Raw genomic sequence first — 15,785 nt, 5'->3', positions numbered from 1 at the left:
TTTCAATTACTCAAGCTAACGAGTGCAACCACAGGTGGCACAAATGCTCTATCAAAAACAAAGCAACCAAATAACAAACATATTTCTCAAATTTTGTCTCCACGACCACGACCAAAAATTCTGATTATTTCTCATTGCACCACTTCTTAATCTGCACCCTCATTGAGCCTTCAGCTCTCCCTTCCCTCGCAATTTCAATTCCCCAAACCACCAAGTGCAACCACAGGTGGCATAAAACGCCCTACCGAAAACGTCGCAACCAAACACCAATTTAATTTCCCAAATTTTGTCTCCCCGTCACAAAGAAAAGCGTCTAACATTTTTCCATCACACCACTTTTTCCTCTAACCACTCCAGCTCTCAACGAAAACTGAAACTCGAAGATTCCACGCGAGTATTACGCACAGGCACACCGAATCACAGGGAAGCAGCCACTTCAGCCTCGCTTCCGAACATCCCTCACTTTCACACCCGCTCGCGTTCCGAGCGCGAAGCACGTGTCGCGCGACAGCTCCTCGTCGGCGGCCACATCTGGCCCGAGGGTGACGTCGGCGTGGATTCGGGGCGAGCGTGCACGCGAGGAGGCGAGAGGAGCCGCGCGGCGGCCGACGATCTACTGAGGCGACGTTATCGCGGACCACTAGCCCAATGGCCCCCATTCCTCGCAGCGCCCCTCCTCTCCGCGGCGTGGATCGCCCTCGTGCCCACGGCCAACCCCAACCGTGACCCCCTTGCCCCGTTGCGCGATGCACCGAGGGGCGCAGGCGCGCCGCGACGCTGGACGGCCCACCGAGGCGACCCGCGGCAGACCACGGACACCTGTTCGTGCAGACGCTGCTGGGGCTCGTTCGCGGCGCTCGATCCACTCGCGGTATGCTGGAGGCCTTTGGATGGGGGATCATCGAGGGGGATGTTTTCTGGTGGTGAACGATCCATTTTTTTCAGGTATTTTAATATTCAGAATATTTTCGTTTTCGTTTGTAACGTAGGCGACATGGGGCAGTGCCTACAATAATTACAATAGTTTACGACAGGCTTCGGAATTAACTGCTCTTTTCGGCCGATTTTCGAAGGCGACGCCTCCTTTCTCCCTCGCACGTCACTTCTCTCCGCGACGGCCCTAGTGCTCTGGAGGTCTCAGGCGCGTGCCACAAGAATCGCGCGTCAGGGGATATCACTGACAAAACAAATACGCATCAACGATAGTACCTCATGGGCGATGTGGAAATCTATTGATATAAGTGTCGTCGCTCAAATGCGCTACGCGTGATTTTTGTGGCACGCGCTTGAGACCTCCAGAGCACGGCCGCCGCGGAGAGAAGTGACGTGCGAGGAAGAAAGGAAGCGTCGCCTTCGAAAATCGGCCGAAAAGAGCAGTTAATTCCGAAGCCTGGTTTACGAAATGAAATTGATTTCATGTACAGTTGAATTCGAAAATCAGGGTTAACATTTTTTAAGATATTTTGATTTCTTCAATTTTTTAACCTCTTTTCACTTTAACCCTTTCGCGGCGGAGCACTCAGAAATGTATTGCGCTCCAAGCAGCTGGATCGACACTATCGCAGCTCATATTCGTCGTCCATGTATCCATGATCGGGGCAGAATTTATGGATAATTGTATTTGATTATGTAAAAGAATCTTTGCACAAGAAGCGTGTGCTGTTAGCGTATCGAAAACAAACGACTTAATGGACATTATTGAGCAGCTACTGATAACAAGTGAACGGCGCCAAAAGGCGCTGTTCGATCGGAGAGAGTATCTATAGCTGAGCGCCAAAAGGCGCTGTTCGTCGTGACAGGGTTAAAAACCATATCTGGAGCTAGATTTGTTCGATTTGGTTGTTCTTTGTACAGAATGCAAGACATTGAAATGGTGAACAGATACGTTTAATGGGATCAAAATATCTTGAAAACTGTTCCTTGAAAAAAATTTTAACCTTGATTTTCGAATTCAGCGGGAGAAAATCCATAAGAAAAGTTACATCCCATCAAATGTACAAAATCAATTTCATTTTGTAAACTAGTGTTATTGGTGCCTACAGTCCTTTTGTGTTGGAAACAAATGAGAATCGGACGCGTGGCGACGTGAGGCAAAGCGACAGTTCCTCAAAAGGCGACGTATTGTAGGTGTCGTGTTTATTAAATCATATTCTTTCTTTGTTCTTCTGTTGAGCGAGGTATTTCTTATTCGCCATCCTGACACCCCTACACGTATATGGGGCGAGTTTGGCGTAGAGGGGGTGGGAAATGTGTGGACGTAATATTAAAGGGTAGAAATGGGTGAAATGAGTACGAAAAGAATTTTTACCTTTGACAGTATTTTTTGATGTTTCTGCATTAAAGCCAACTGCTTCATTAACGTTACCCTTTTCTTGAACTGATAATAAGGAGGGCTCCAGATGTCAGTCAGAATCTGGTGTATGACTTTTTGTGTTCTTCTCATCACTCCTATTTCCATTGTATGTATTAGTGGGCTTGGTATTTTGAATTTTTTCTATAGCAAAGTAAGCAATACTGGAATCTGCGATTTTCGGTGTTTTTCTTGTGTACATTTTGAGGGTACAGAAAATTGTGGGTATACTTTTTGTTTTTGTAAGTGATAAGAAGGTTGTCTAGAACCTCGACTATGAATAGGAATCCAAGGGAAACGAATGGAATATACTTTTAGATCACACGAAATTTTCTAGTGAATCTGAGAAACTGAAAATAATTTTGTTTCGTCATCTGCCATCTCAAAGTCAAGCAGCATTTCTTTAACAATTTTTCCACGATTCTATGTCCCTTAAAAATTCTGCTAAGATTATGGCTTCATTTTCACGAGCCATCAGCTGACCACGAAACACTCTACTCAGGAAAACTTCATGTTTCTCGTGTAAAACGCTTGTCACATTTCCGAGAAGCACAGCGTTAGCACGCGAAGGGGTTGCAGAGTAATTATCATTAAAAATGTAGGGATAAGTCTGTTTCGCTAATTTTTAGCACGCAAATTGATCGATCAGCCGCCTGACGTCACCTGACGAAGTGTGAATTTAGTAGGTATTTTAACGTCACTTTGAGTTACGTTTTTGGAACGCAAAGATGATTCAGAGACCTCAGATTTAATTTTTGATGTGATTCCGAAATGGTCGTCGCTAGATAAAAGCTTTCATATCCTTCGATTAATTATGAACGAAATGGTATACATTTTAATAACTGTTCTATTACTGTCTGTTCTTATCAATTATTGTTTAAGTGCCATATTTCGGGAAACATAGATATGGATTTCTTATAAAAAGAATTATTATTACAAAAATTATAGATTATATTATCAAATCTTTGATCATAGTTATTGATCAGAATATTGAAATTAAAATATTCTTGGATACTATCTGTTTTGAAATGTAATTGTTTAGATATTAGTCTTTTGCTATATAGTTGTTGCTATTCTTCTATTTTTTTTCTTAAAGATTATTCTGTCATTTTCTCTGAATTTTATGTTTAATTTATGTTTAAAAATAAGTCAAGTGTAATCTGTTTTCTAAGATACTCTAAATTTTGTAAATAACTGTATTTTGTAAACGATTTTATAAAATACATTTCAGTTTTATTAACGAATCCCTCTACCCCTGATAGACACACCACATTAAATTCCTACGTGGCTGTTCTAATACTAATTCACGTAAAACCACCGAAATTGGAAATTGACAACGCATCCGTCTCCATCATAGGCACACGGAAATCATGCCATCCATTACGGTTATCATCAAATCGTCCTGATAATTTGGAGACCTGAATTCGACGTCACCACCTATCGCGATTAAAAATAAGAGACTAAATAATCCTTCAATTCACTCACCAGTAAATGGAATTCGATGTTATATTTATGGTTGCTATTGTTACCCAGAAATGTTATTCGTGATCATTTGAATATAGTTAAACTTTGATATGGGAGCTCCATTAACATTCTCAATTTATGAGATAGAATTAAAAAAGATTTTATTATAGATGAATCTATTACAAATTACAATCAGTGAAGTAATTGCTGCAAGATTTCTCAATTTAATAATAACAAAGTGAATTCAATGATTAATTCAATAACTTATTTTGCAACTAAAATTGCTTACATATTAATCTCTTAAATTGTTTCGTTTTATCAATAGTAGTTAATGCAATTTCAGTGTTAGAAAACTCGAAAACTCAGATGTAATATTAATAATATTGCACCTTTAATACAAATCATTTAAAAAAAAAAAGAATAATCGAAAATACGATGTCAGAATTTTATGGATAAATGGAAGTCTATCTACTTTAATACTGCAGTTCACGAATTCCCTCCATTGAACGAGATATTCCAGAAGCGATGGTGCAAGCTGAAAAATAGCGATTCTGTCCGAAAAAATGCGTCAAAAAAAATAGAATAGAATTGTTTGATATAACGTTTCGTTTTCGAGGAAATTGACTTTGCGCTTTGCCCGAATACGCATGCACCGAAGTGCAATTTGGAGCTCAAAGGGTACGTGGAATAAAGGAAACACTTACACTCTGGTCACTGATTCCATCTACTACAAACTGGAAGTAGAATACCCATGTCTGACTACAGACCCTATCTACTGCAAATTTGCAGGGCGTCCTTCATTCCCAACAAGTACTCGACACAAAATTCAAAGTCAACTTTCTCGAAAATGAAGTTGGATATCAAACAATTCCACTCTATATTCTTCACTCATTTTTTCATGTAGAACCACCACCTTATCGCTCATATCACCTCTTCTGAAACACCTTATAAATTCCATAATTCCACGCAATGCTAAACCACATTTCAACGAAAGAAAAATAAACTGAGAAATGATCCAAGTATTCATCAGAATTAAATAGATCCTCAAGTAACATTTTTCAGATATAAAATCAGTGCAATTAACAAGCAAGTGAAAACAGCTTTCTCATTTACATACAGAGCAACAAAACATTATTTCGAATGAATGCAATTACTACACAGAACAAGGTCCCGATCCCAGCCCATTATTTTTCCTTCGAGCCAAAGTCATCCCACTTTTCAGGAGCTCAGAAAAACGTGATCCAGTTACATGAGAAATATTTTCTCGCGTGGAGATCACGGTGAACATTATTAATTTATCTCGAGCTCGCGCAGCGGAGCGTAATACGCGTCCCGAGGGGCGTACATAATATGAAAAACTCGTATAAGGTGTACAGGGTGTGTGGAAACGCTTCCCTGAATCCCCAAAGTACTCACGACAACATTGACGCGTGCCTCGTCGTACGCGCGGCAGGCTTTCAGCCATAAGACGAAGTTATATTAAAAACGTTGCAACAATGAGGCGCACACAACGATCGGGACTCTATTGTGCGATATATTGGATATGCAATTCTTTTTTAATTTCCACGGGCGTGTAGCTTCTGCCTTAATTGAGCTGTGGCTACCTTCGCTGGCAATCGCCATGGCTATTAATATCGACCTTCGCGCAAAGGGGTGGTCACAAACGATGTGCCATTCGTTGGAAGAAATATACATATAGGTAATAGATATTGATGGATGTGGATGGTATTGAGAAATTCGAATGTTTGATATTTGCAAATCTTCGTAATTTTTTCAAGTTGGTATTTATGCAGTGAATTTTATCTATTCCAATTAGCACACGTCGTTGGATTAAGTTATTTTCTATTTTATTTATATATATTATAGTTATTTTCTGAGGTTTCATTTAAAAGTGAGTTTTAATTTGACTGGGAGAAGGAACGATGAATGCTAGAATTGGTGAAATTGTTATGTTGAGTAAGAAAGTTTAAGGGGGATTGTACACTTTAAGAGTATGACGAAAGTCAGGGATGATGAAAATGCGATTGATGTTCTGATACAGAGATATTAATTGTTGAGAAAGTGGCTAAAACTCGCTTAGAGTGTGTCTGACTCGAGACTTATTCTACTGATCCTTCCTGCCTTTGACTTGTTCCACTTATTACACTGATTATCCCCTGTCTAACTACAGACTCATACTAAAGTGCTGTTCCTCGTCCTCTACAATTTAAATTCCTCTAGTCAGTCTAAATTCTCCACAACCCTTCAACTTCGAAAGCTACATAAGAATTGTTGGTTTTTGTTTATTATATCAGACATTTTCTTATGCAAAATTATCAATTTAAATTTTCTTTGTAACCGACAATTATATATATGTATATCTGAGTGTCCCATATGTATATACATTAATATCTCGTTAACGAAGCCTCGAAGAACATTTTCGCTAAGAAAAAAGTTGTTTCAAATCAACCCCCGAATCACCCCTTTTAAGGAACTCCAACATTTTTGGGACACCCTCTATATATATCAATAGTCAAATAGTCGTAGATCGTAAACTTATGTTACGAAATAGGAGAGGTGCCCTCTCCTTCAAACCATTCCTGCGACAACGTGTACACAACTTTGGTTCCATTATTCTCGTAATATCCTAGTATAAGTTAAAACATGTTGAATATACTAAAAGAAATATAAGTAAAGGTATTATTTTCATTACCCATATTCCTACAAAAATGTCCCAAAATCTTTCAATCAATCCACCCCTCAGCACCTACCCTCCTGAATTACAGATCCCAGCGACGATCAGGATCCCTCGACCCCTCAAATGGTCTATCCCTGTGCACAAAAGGTTGGCCAGAAAATCGCTAAAAAATTCATCGTGTCGCCTGACGGTGGGGGATGCAAGCATCCATTCGAAAGCTCTCGACGGTGGATGACACAACGAAGCGAGAAGCGAGCGACGCTTTAGCGGCGTTTAAGAGGCGCCTTAACCGCGCCGATCCAGTCGCATTATGCAAATTCCACCCTCGAAAGTGTGGAACAGCCGCCTCGGCTCTCATCGGCGTTCGAACGTGTGAATAGCACCCTCTTCGAGTCGCGTGTCACGGCGTCCGATCTACGAGCGATAAGATTAAATTGGGTACGCGCCAAGTGGATCGACCGTCCTTTATTAATGGCGTTTGATTAAATTCGAGCGGGACCAGGGCCTGCGAATGAACACTCGCCGCTGTTCGAGGGTGGACCTTCGACGACCTGGCCTGCTGTTTGGGGGCAGTTCTCTGGAACGAATAGCGTGGGTCCAGCGGCGTGGGAGCAAACGAGCGAAGAGGGGCTTTATGGGAGTTGGAATGGCTTTGAAAATTTTGAGGTTAATTCGGTAATGGAGGACCCTTGGGAGGGTGGCGACTTTAAAGGAGCTGAGTTCATGTGGATCAGGGTTTCGCCTACTTTTCGTAGCCATGGGGTTCTAAGTAAGGTGCAGTTATTTCTAATGTGACTCTGTGGGCTACGTTTGTATGGAGTGTTTTAGTGGGGTTTAAATGGAATTGTTTGGGTGTAGCTTGAAGGGAAATTCTCGTTTTGTTTGTGAATGGATTATAAGTTTGATTAAGTGGTAGGTATGATATGGTATTTAATGTTGAAGCATATTGAAGTGAATAAGCGAGTTTTGTGTGTATTTGTGAATACTTAATGCTGTAATAAGTACTGCAAAATTATCTTCGAAAAGAATTTAGGAAATATTTTACACCCTTAAAGCACGGGTATGATACGTGCAGCGTGTTCATTAACAGGTGTCAGAAATTTTAAAGGGAGATTCTACAGGTTAAAATAAGGTAAAAATCAAGAATGATGAACAAGAATTTAAAGTTCGTTTCAAAATTATTCATAATTTTTAAGAAAATTCACGAGAATTGTGTTTGACTTGAGATTTACTTGTTCTACTGATTTTATTATATCTGACTTGGGAGTTACTTATACTACTGAATTCGCTATTTCTGACCTGGATCTTACTTATACTACTGACTCTAATATGTTTGACCTGAGGCTTACTTATTCTACTGACTTCGATATGTCTGACCTAAGCCTTACTTATTCTACTGGATTTGGTATTGCTGACCTTGACATTATTATTTCTACTAACATCGATATATATCTGACCAGGGGCTTACTTATTCCACTGACTTCAATATGTTTGACCTGAGGCTTACTTATTCTACTGACTTCGACATGTCTGACCTAGACGTTACTTATTCTACTGGATTTGGTATTGCTGACCTAGACATTATTGTTTCTACTAATATCGATATATATCTGACCAGGGGCTTGCTTATTCCACTGACTTCAATATGTTTGACCCGAGGCTTACTTATTCTACTGACTTCGATATGTCTGACCTAGACCTTACTTATTCTACTGGATTTGGTATTGCTGACCTAGACATTATTGTTTCTACTAACAACGATATATATCTGACCAGGGGCTTACTGACTTCGATATGTCTGACTTGAACCTTATTTTTCTACTAACGATGATATGTCTGACCTGCAGCTTACTTATTCTACTGACTTCTCTATGTCCAATTTGAAACTACTTACTCTAGTGACTACATTGTCTGATTCAGGACTACCTATTCTACTGATTTCGTTACTTCTGACTTATGACTTATTCTACTACCGTCGCTGGTGTGCCTCGCCAGTAGAATAAGTCAATACATATAAGACAGATTTCACACGAATTTCAAATATATTTGCAACAAAGAATTAACAACTAAAGCAACACAATTCCTTCATCCTTAATTTTTATCCTATCTTTTTCAGTAGAATCGCTTATCAAAGTTTCGACCAACTATCGTCGAACACCTTGTACACAAAAACTCACCCTGATAAAACAATGCTACCAATACCCAAAAACCATTTCAATTGATCGCCTCTTACACGAAATCCTCAGAGAACCATATCCAAAAAGGAAGAAGCTGACAAGTGATCAGAAATTCCGAAATTGGCCCAGACGCTACGTGTTCCCGAAACGAAGGAACGAAAGCATCGTTCGTTAGACACAGAAGAGGTGTCGAAACGAACCCACGGGATTGTCTCTCTCCCCATTCGATTCACGTCCGCGCGTTCGAAGTTTTAAAAGGCGGAGAATCATTATGGTCGGGAACAGCGGGCGAATATAGCGGATATGAAGAGTTTCACAGAATATAAAACCCCTGTGATTCGAGGCTCTGTCCGACAACGTCTCTGTCCGACCTCCACGTCGACCCTGCGCAACTTCCTGCGTCGCGCGTTTCATTTCCTACCTTCTTCGCTTTCCGCGGTTGGCGCTGCATTAACGAAATGTCCGGACTCTTCGCCCAGTATATCACGTTTTATCCCGCGCTGGGCAAACAGGGGCTCGCCCAGCGCGAGTAACAGTATTTACATTTTTTCTTATCGCGGAACCAGAATCCACTCTGTACGAGAATTTAATTCCATTTCGTAGAACTGCTCGGGGAGATTTGAATGCCTCGTTAGAAGCTATTACGATTTAGCTGGACTGAATTCCATTCATTTTCGGACACTGGTTCTACGATTTTGATTCCCTGGATCTATGTTTTTGGTAACTACAGGGTGTCCCAAGAGTCTCGATGGGGTTTGAGTATTTAATAATTTAGTTTTGTATTTCTTTCTTTTTTGTATTTTTAGAAGGTTTGTAGAGAAAGCCTGGGAGATTAATTATGGAAAAATACATGACGAAATAATGGAAAGAAATTATAAAAGTCTGTTAGAAAAGTGAGGAATCAATCACTGCTATGTAAGCTGGCTGTGGTGATCTGGCTGTATAGTATATAATATATTATCTCTATATATAATATATAATATATTATAATATATATCTCTATATATAATATATTATCTCTATAATGTATGTACCTGAATTCCAGACTAGCCTAAGTCCTTTTTTGGTATTCTTTTAGACAGTGGAAGAACAAATGCGATTATCTGTAATATTATCTAGAATTTAAATTCTGAAGAAGCCAATCATTGCATTAGAATAATCGAACTCATTCATCGTATTTTTAGACTTCGATAAATTCTATTTATTGTACATTCTGAACGCATAATCGAGCAATGCTACAGAAGTTAGAGCAATTCCTCAGGTAACTTAAACCCAGTTTGGTTGGTCGCGGTTGCTCTTCTGAATACATAATTGTGGGACGAACTTGTTGCTATTCACCGCAACTAGTCGTGTGATATTAAGCTGAACGCGACATGAGGAACCAAAAACCACATTCTACGACCATAGTAGCTATAATAAAAAATTGCACACTTTGAAGTTGCATAAAAGTAATGGTTTCTTTTAAACAAAATATGATAGCTTAAAAATATTCTTTTCTCCAAACTGTATTTCTTTTCAACAGATTTTTCTTGACCCTAGTCCTTTTTTCTCATTTTTCTTATTCCCCATTTCTTAATGCAGTATTTGAAGTAGTTTAAATTTATACTATTCAATTTCCTTCACTTACAACGTAATTGAACTAAATTCCTAATATTCTAATAAAATGAAGGGAAAGTAATAAAATCCTGTAAAAACCTTAATTTTGAACAAAATGGACCTGTTTTAATCTGGCTCTGAGGTACAGATTTTATATTTTTATGTCCTCAAAGATCACAGTAACCTTTTCTTATTAATATATCTCTTTCAGTAATTTCATAGAAATACATACAGAACCAGTTCCATAAAATTCACTCAAATGGATATCTAGCTTCCATCCTCTTCAATCAGAAGGCATTTTTCATGTCATTTAATCAGCATCAGGAATCGTTCCACCCTTCCAGACGTTAATTCGAAGGAAGTAGCAGTATCTGGAAGGTTCGATTATCCAGCCAAGAAGTACGAATGCAATTTCAAGTTCAAGCAGCTCTCGATCGGGCCAATTGTCATTTAACTCGTGCGATTTTATCTCCATCGAGATCCGCATTAGCGTGATTATATTCTCGGATACGCTCGGCTCGTTCCTGCTTTTACGCGGGCTTGTTTGTTCCGTCGAGCAAGGCGAGCGCTTTCATTCTAATTAGATCGGCTTAACGAAGAAATAAAGTCGCTACGAGAACAGGGAAACTCGAAGACGTTGGCCTGGTGTCACGCGTTGAAATGTCGTAGTGAGATTTGTCGGTTGTGTCGTTAATCATTCATTTAGGGTCGAAGTAGCTTAAAAAAGAATTATCTACAGTGTGAATAATGCACAGGTGGTTCCATAAGAGGTGTCAGAAATTTTAAAGGGAAACTCTACTCGCTAAAATGAGACAAAATGAATGAATCATTCATGAATGATGAAACTCAGTTTGAGGTCTCGTTTCAGGGTTATTAATAATTGTTGAGAAAATGCTTAAAATTTGTGGGAAGATTGTCTGATTTAGAACTTGCTCTACTGACTTTGTTATGTCTGGTTTGGGATGTAATTATTCTACTGACGTTGTTATGCATCATTTGGGATTTACTTATTCTACTAGTTTCGCTATGTTTGTCTTGAAACGTACTAATTTTATTGATTTCGTTATGTTTGGTTTGAGACTTACTTATACTACTAGCTTCGTTATGTTTATTTTGGGACCTCCTTACTCTAATAGCTTCCATATTCCAGTCTTGGAACTTACTCATTCTACTAGCTTTGTTATGCCTGATTTGGGACTTAGTTACTCTACTGAGTGTCCCATGTCTGACTAACGGCTCACTTCTTCTACTGAGTGTCCCATGTCTGACTTGCGGTTTAGTTTTTCTACTAAGTGTCCCATGTCTGACTTGAGACTTACTTCTTCTACTGAGTGACCTATTTCTGACTTATGGCTTACTTCTTCTACTGAGTGTCCCATTTCCGACTTATGGCTTACTTCTTCTACTGAATTTCTCATGTCTAACTTGTGATTTGCTTCTTCTACAGAAGTCCATGTATCTGGCTCGCAACTTACATATTCTACTGGCTTCGTTATGTTTACTTTGGGACCTCCTTACTCTACTAGCTTTGATATTCCAGTCTTGGAACTTACTTATTCTACTAGCTTTGTTATGTCTGATTTGGGATTTACTTACTCTACTGAGTGTCCCATGTCTGACTTGCGGCTTACTTTTTCTACTGAGCGCTTCATGTTTGACTTGCGGCTTACTTCTTCTACTGAGTGTCCCATGTCTGACTTATGGCTTACTTCTTCTACTGAATGTCTCATATCTAACTTGCGATTTGCTTCTTCTACGGAAGTCCCTGTGTCTGGCTCGCAACTTACATATTCTACTGACTTTGTTGCGTCTGCTTCCAGATATACTTGGTCTACTAGCTTCTTTATATTGGACTTAGAACTTATTTATTCTACAGACACCTTGAGACTAACTTATTCTACCAAGTTCTCTGTGTCTGACATGGATTTTAGTTATTCTACTAAATATTCTTGGGTCTTATTCTACTGCCTTCTATTATGATTTCTTATTACAATTTTATTATGATTCCTTATAGCACACCAAAGCTCACCAAATCATTACGTAAGAGTTAAATGCAAACGTACATGGCTCTTCTTCAAAATCGATTTTCTTGCAAACAAAGAATTATTTAAAAAAATTTTATTCTTCATTTTCAACTTACTCTTCCATGTAGAACTACCCCTTTCTTACTAATTCTATACTTTCTACACATTTTCAGCTTCATTCAACTGTAACAGAGAACACTTCCAAAACAGAAAGTCCACGCATGATCCACGCCCTAATCGTACCACTCATTTCGACTCTTCTGTTTCTACTCTCAAACCATTATCGTATCTCTCCCCAATTCGCGCAGACCCCAAGCCCCTCCCCCCTGGCACATAAAACTCCCCCCAGAAATCAAGCCCTTCGAGACACCGACAAATCAGTCGACTTAGGATCGACCCTCGTTATCTCGTCTCGTGGGAAAGATTTATCGATGCGGGTCCATAGATCGCGACAGAGCAGGGACGACCTCGACCCAATGGCCTCACCCAAGATCCATCGAGCTTCGACGACGGCTGAGCTAATGTCCGTAAGTAAGTTTAACGTTTCCTGTCGCGGACGCGGAATAACGTGGAACATGGTACCTCCATTACCAATCCAGCGTGGCCTCCAATTCCTGGTCCCGCGGCGTCGAGGTCTGGGTGTCGAGAGGAGCAGCGAAATGATCCATCAGCGCGACGACTGGCCTCCTGGATCGCGACGAGGTCTCGTTGGGACGCGTTATCTCGCTGGAGAGCACACTGGGGAGGAGAGGAGCTTTTAGAATAAATCTGGGTACAATTTGTAACGTACAAAATGTCTGATTTAAATGTATACAGACATCTCGTATATATTAAAAATGAAAATATTGTTTCAGATGAAAGTTATATGGTTTCAAAGGAGACATACTGGGATGATAAGAATTTGACTCTGTGATGATCTTGGAGATTACCCTGTGAAGGTTACATTTAAATTCTTAAATGGAATCGTGAAATTCATATTTTTTATTGATATTATTTTGTGCAATTAGTTCTAACAAGTATCTTCAAACTATTAAAAATTAATCGCTGGTTATGAAATACATTCCTCAGTAAAGACTACTAAAATGAGTTTATATTTGATGTGGTACCATAGTCTTGGAATAGAATCCCACATTTCAGCTATCAATAAATTCCTAATAATAATAAACAACTATAAATCGCAATATTCTCATAATACCATTAATATATATTAATAATATTACTATTTTCTGAATTAACTTCCAAAGAAACCTGGCATCATGCATATTCATGTTCAAAATATCAACCAGTGTTTAGAATACGACGAAGGAGAGGAACTCCCGTCTCTGTTTCTCATGTGACGTAATAAGTACACAGTAAACAAGTAGCTTTCAACACTTAATTAAAATTAGACTGCACGCAGGATGAACAAACAATGGCACAACGAAATAGGGCGCTGTGGATTAACAAGCAGGGAAACAGAGAGGAAGGATGTGACGTGTGCCCAGCAGAGAAGGTAATGAGACTCTGTGCATGCAAGATGTGAGGCGACGTTCGTCTGAAAATAATAAAGTTTCTGGAGTTTCACTGGATTTCTGTCTCCTGGATTTTTTATGGTCTACGAGCGCAATTTACAATGAATTATACACTGTGCGTGGAAGTAGGAACTTACTGTGAATGGTTTGAGTAAGTTTGAGGTGTTTTGGTACGAAATCTACTTGAGGAATTATGTGATTTACAATTTGTGAACGTTGATACTCGTTTGTTATTTATTTTAAATAATTATTGAGGTAATAGTACTTGCTTTGTACTAGTATTCTTTATTGTCCATTTTTCACACACTATTAACGCAAAAATTCATTTTCAACTTTTATCAAACTGTATTCACTTTCGTCAAACAATCATAACTGCAACTGTTAATAGAATACACTGTGGTTACATTACGGTGTAACCATATTGAAATAAATAAGAGTTAAAAATCATCATAACGAAATTTCCTATAAAAATAATTGTTACTAAAAATGACTTCTACAATTCTCCCCAAAAAAATTCTTTGCAACTCTCTTCGGTCTTCAGAATCCACAATTCAGATTGCAAAACGCAGAGTATAAATTAATCAGACATTCACAATTAAAATTCACTTTTATTAGAAATAAGCTTTTCCAAAAATTCCAGCTACACAAAAACTGTAAAAAATTCACCAAACAAATATCAAGAAAATCTGCAACCCTCTAAAAATTAGCATAGCAAAGTTGCTTGCACCTGCCCTGGCAAAACTAGAAGAAACTTCTGCTTATCTTCTCCAGACATCGCGAGACTAGTTCCCCAGGTATACTTTAAAACAATAAAGAAAAGTGCACGAAACCATTCTGCCAGCAGTGGTTAAATAAAGGGAAAAAAAATCGTCACCCATTTACTCAAAACATAAGAGAAGTGCAATACGTGCCACTGTAACCGAAGTAGAAAGAAGGGAAACACTCTGCTCCGCGCTTCGCGAAATCTTTTCCATTTCTCGGGATAACTGACAGAATTCCAGCAGTTTTATAGGGAACATGGAGAACAGGCAGCGAAATAAAATTTTGATCGAGATACACGATCACGTATGCGGGGAACATTTTTCGGTGTGCATCTCATCCGCCTGGCTTCATTCCGCAGATTTCCCGACGGGGATGTTCATTGACGATCGACGAAGTCCGTGTAAGAAACTCACCAACTTCTGTTTTCGAGATCGATGATGCATTTTGAATCTAAGGAATCTGGTGGAAATCGTTGGGAATACCATATAGATAAGCGTGGTTGAACAAAATTTGTGGTTTATACAGTTGACAGTTCTGACAAAACTGATTCGAGAGAAAGGTGATGTATTTCGAGTGTGAAAAATTTGTTGGAAATCGTTGGGAATAAAACGTGGATAAGTGTGACTGAAACAAAATTTAAGGTGTATAAAATAATATGTATAAAAATTCTGTACTGCTTATAGAGTAGATAATTTTTAGAAAATTGGTTTAAGAGAGAAGTGATGTATTTTGAGTGTGAAAAATTTGTTGGAAATCGTTGGAAATACCACGTGGATAAGTGTGATTGAAAAAAATTCGAGGTGTAGTATATTTAAAATTCTGTACTGCTTATAGAGTAGACAATTTTTAGAAAATTGGTTTAAGAGAGAAGTGATATATTTAGAGAGGAGAAATCTGTTGGAAATCGTTGGGAATACCACGTGGATAAGTGTGATTGAAAAGAAATTCGAGGTGTAGTATATAAAAATTCTGTACTGCTTATAGAGCAGACAATTTTTAGAAAATTTGTTTAAGAGAGAAGTGATATATTTAGAGAGGAGAAATCTGTTGGAAATCGTTGGAAATACCACGTGGATAAGTGTGATTGAAAAAAATTCGAGGTGTAGTATATTTAAAATTCTGTACTGCTTATAGAGTAGACAATTTTTAGAAAATTGGTTTAAGAGAGAAGTGATATATTTAGAGAGGAGAAATCTGGTGAAAATCGTTGGGAATACCACGTAG

General features: G+C 38.8%; 1 long non-coding RNA gene across 3 annotated transcripts; it reads left to right on the top strand.

The window, feature by feature from the left end:
• The first annotated feature begins 816 nt into the window (after positions 1-816).
• On the top strand, positions 817-13,400 carry LOC143187073 (uncharacterized). 3 transcript variants are annotated; one of them, XR_013003141.1, is made up of 4 exons: positions 817-945; positions 12,734-12,815; positions 12,888-13,060; positions 13,143-13,400. It is a non-coding gene; the product is annotated as an uncharacterized LOC143187073 (long non-coding RNA). The 3 variants fall into 3 exon arrangements; XR_013003140.1 differs by having other exon boundaries at positions 825-945; positions 12,462-12,815; XR_013003139.1 differs by lacking the exon at positions 817-945 and having other exon boundaries at positions 12,400-12,815.
• Positions 13,401-15,785: the final 2,385 nt, after the last annotated feature.

This window comes from Calliopsis andreniformis, unplaced genomic scaffold, assembly GCF_051401765.1.
Source record: "Calliopsis andreniformis isolate RMS-2024a unplaced genomic scaffold, iyCalAndr_principal scaffold0022, whole genome shotgun sequence".
In the NCBI taxonomy this organism is placed as follows: Eukaryota; Metazoa; Arthropoda; class Insecta; order Hymenoptera; family Andrenidae; genus Calliopsis; species Calliopsis andreniformis.
Note: the sequence above shows the minus strand (reverse complement) of the source record. Positions and strands in the feature narration are given on the sequence as shown.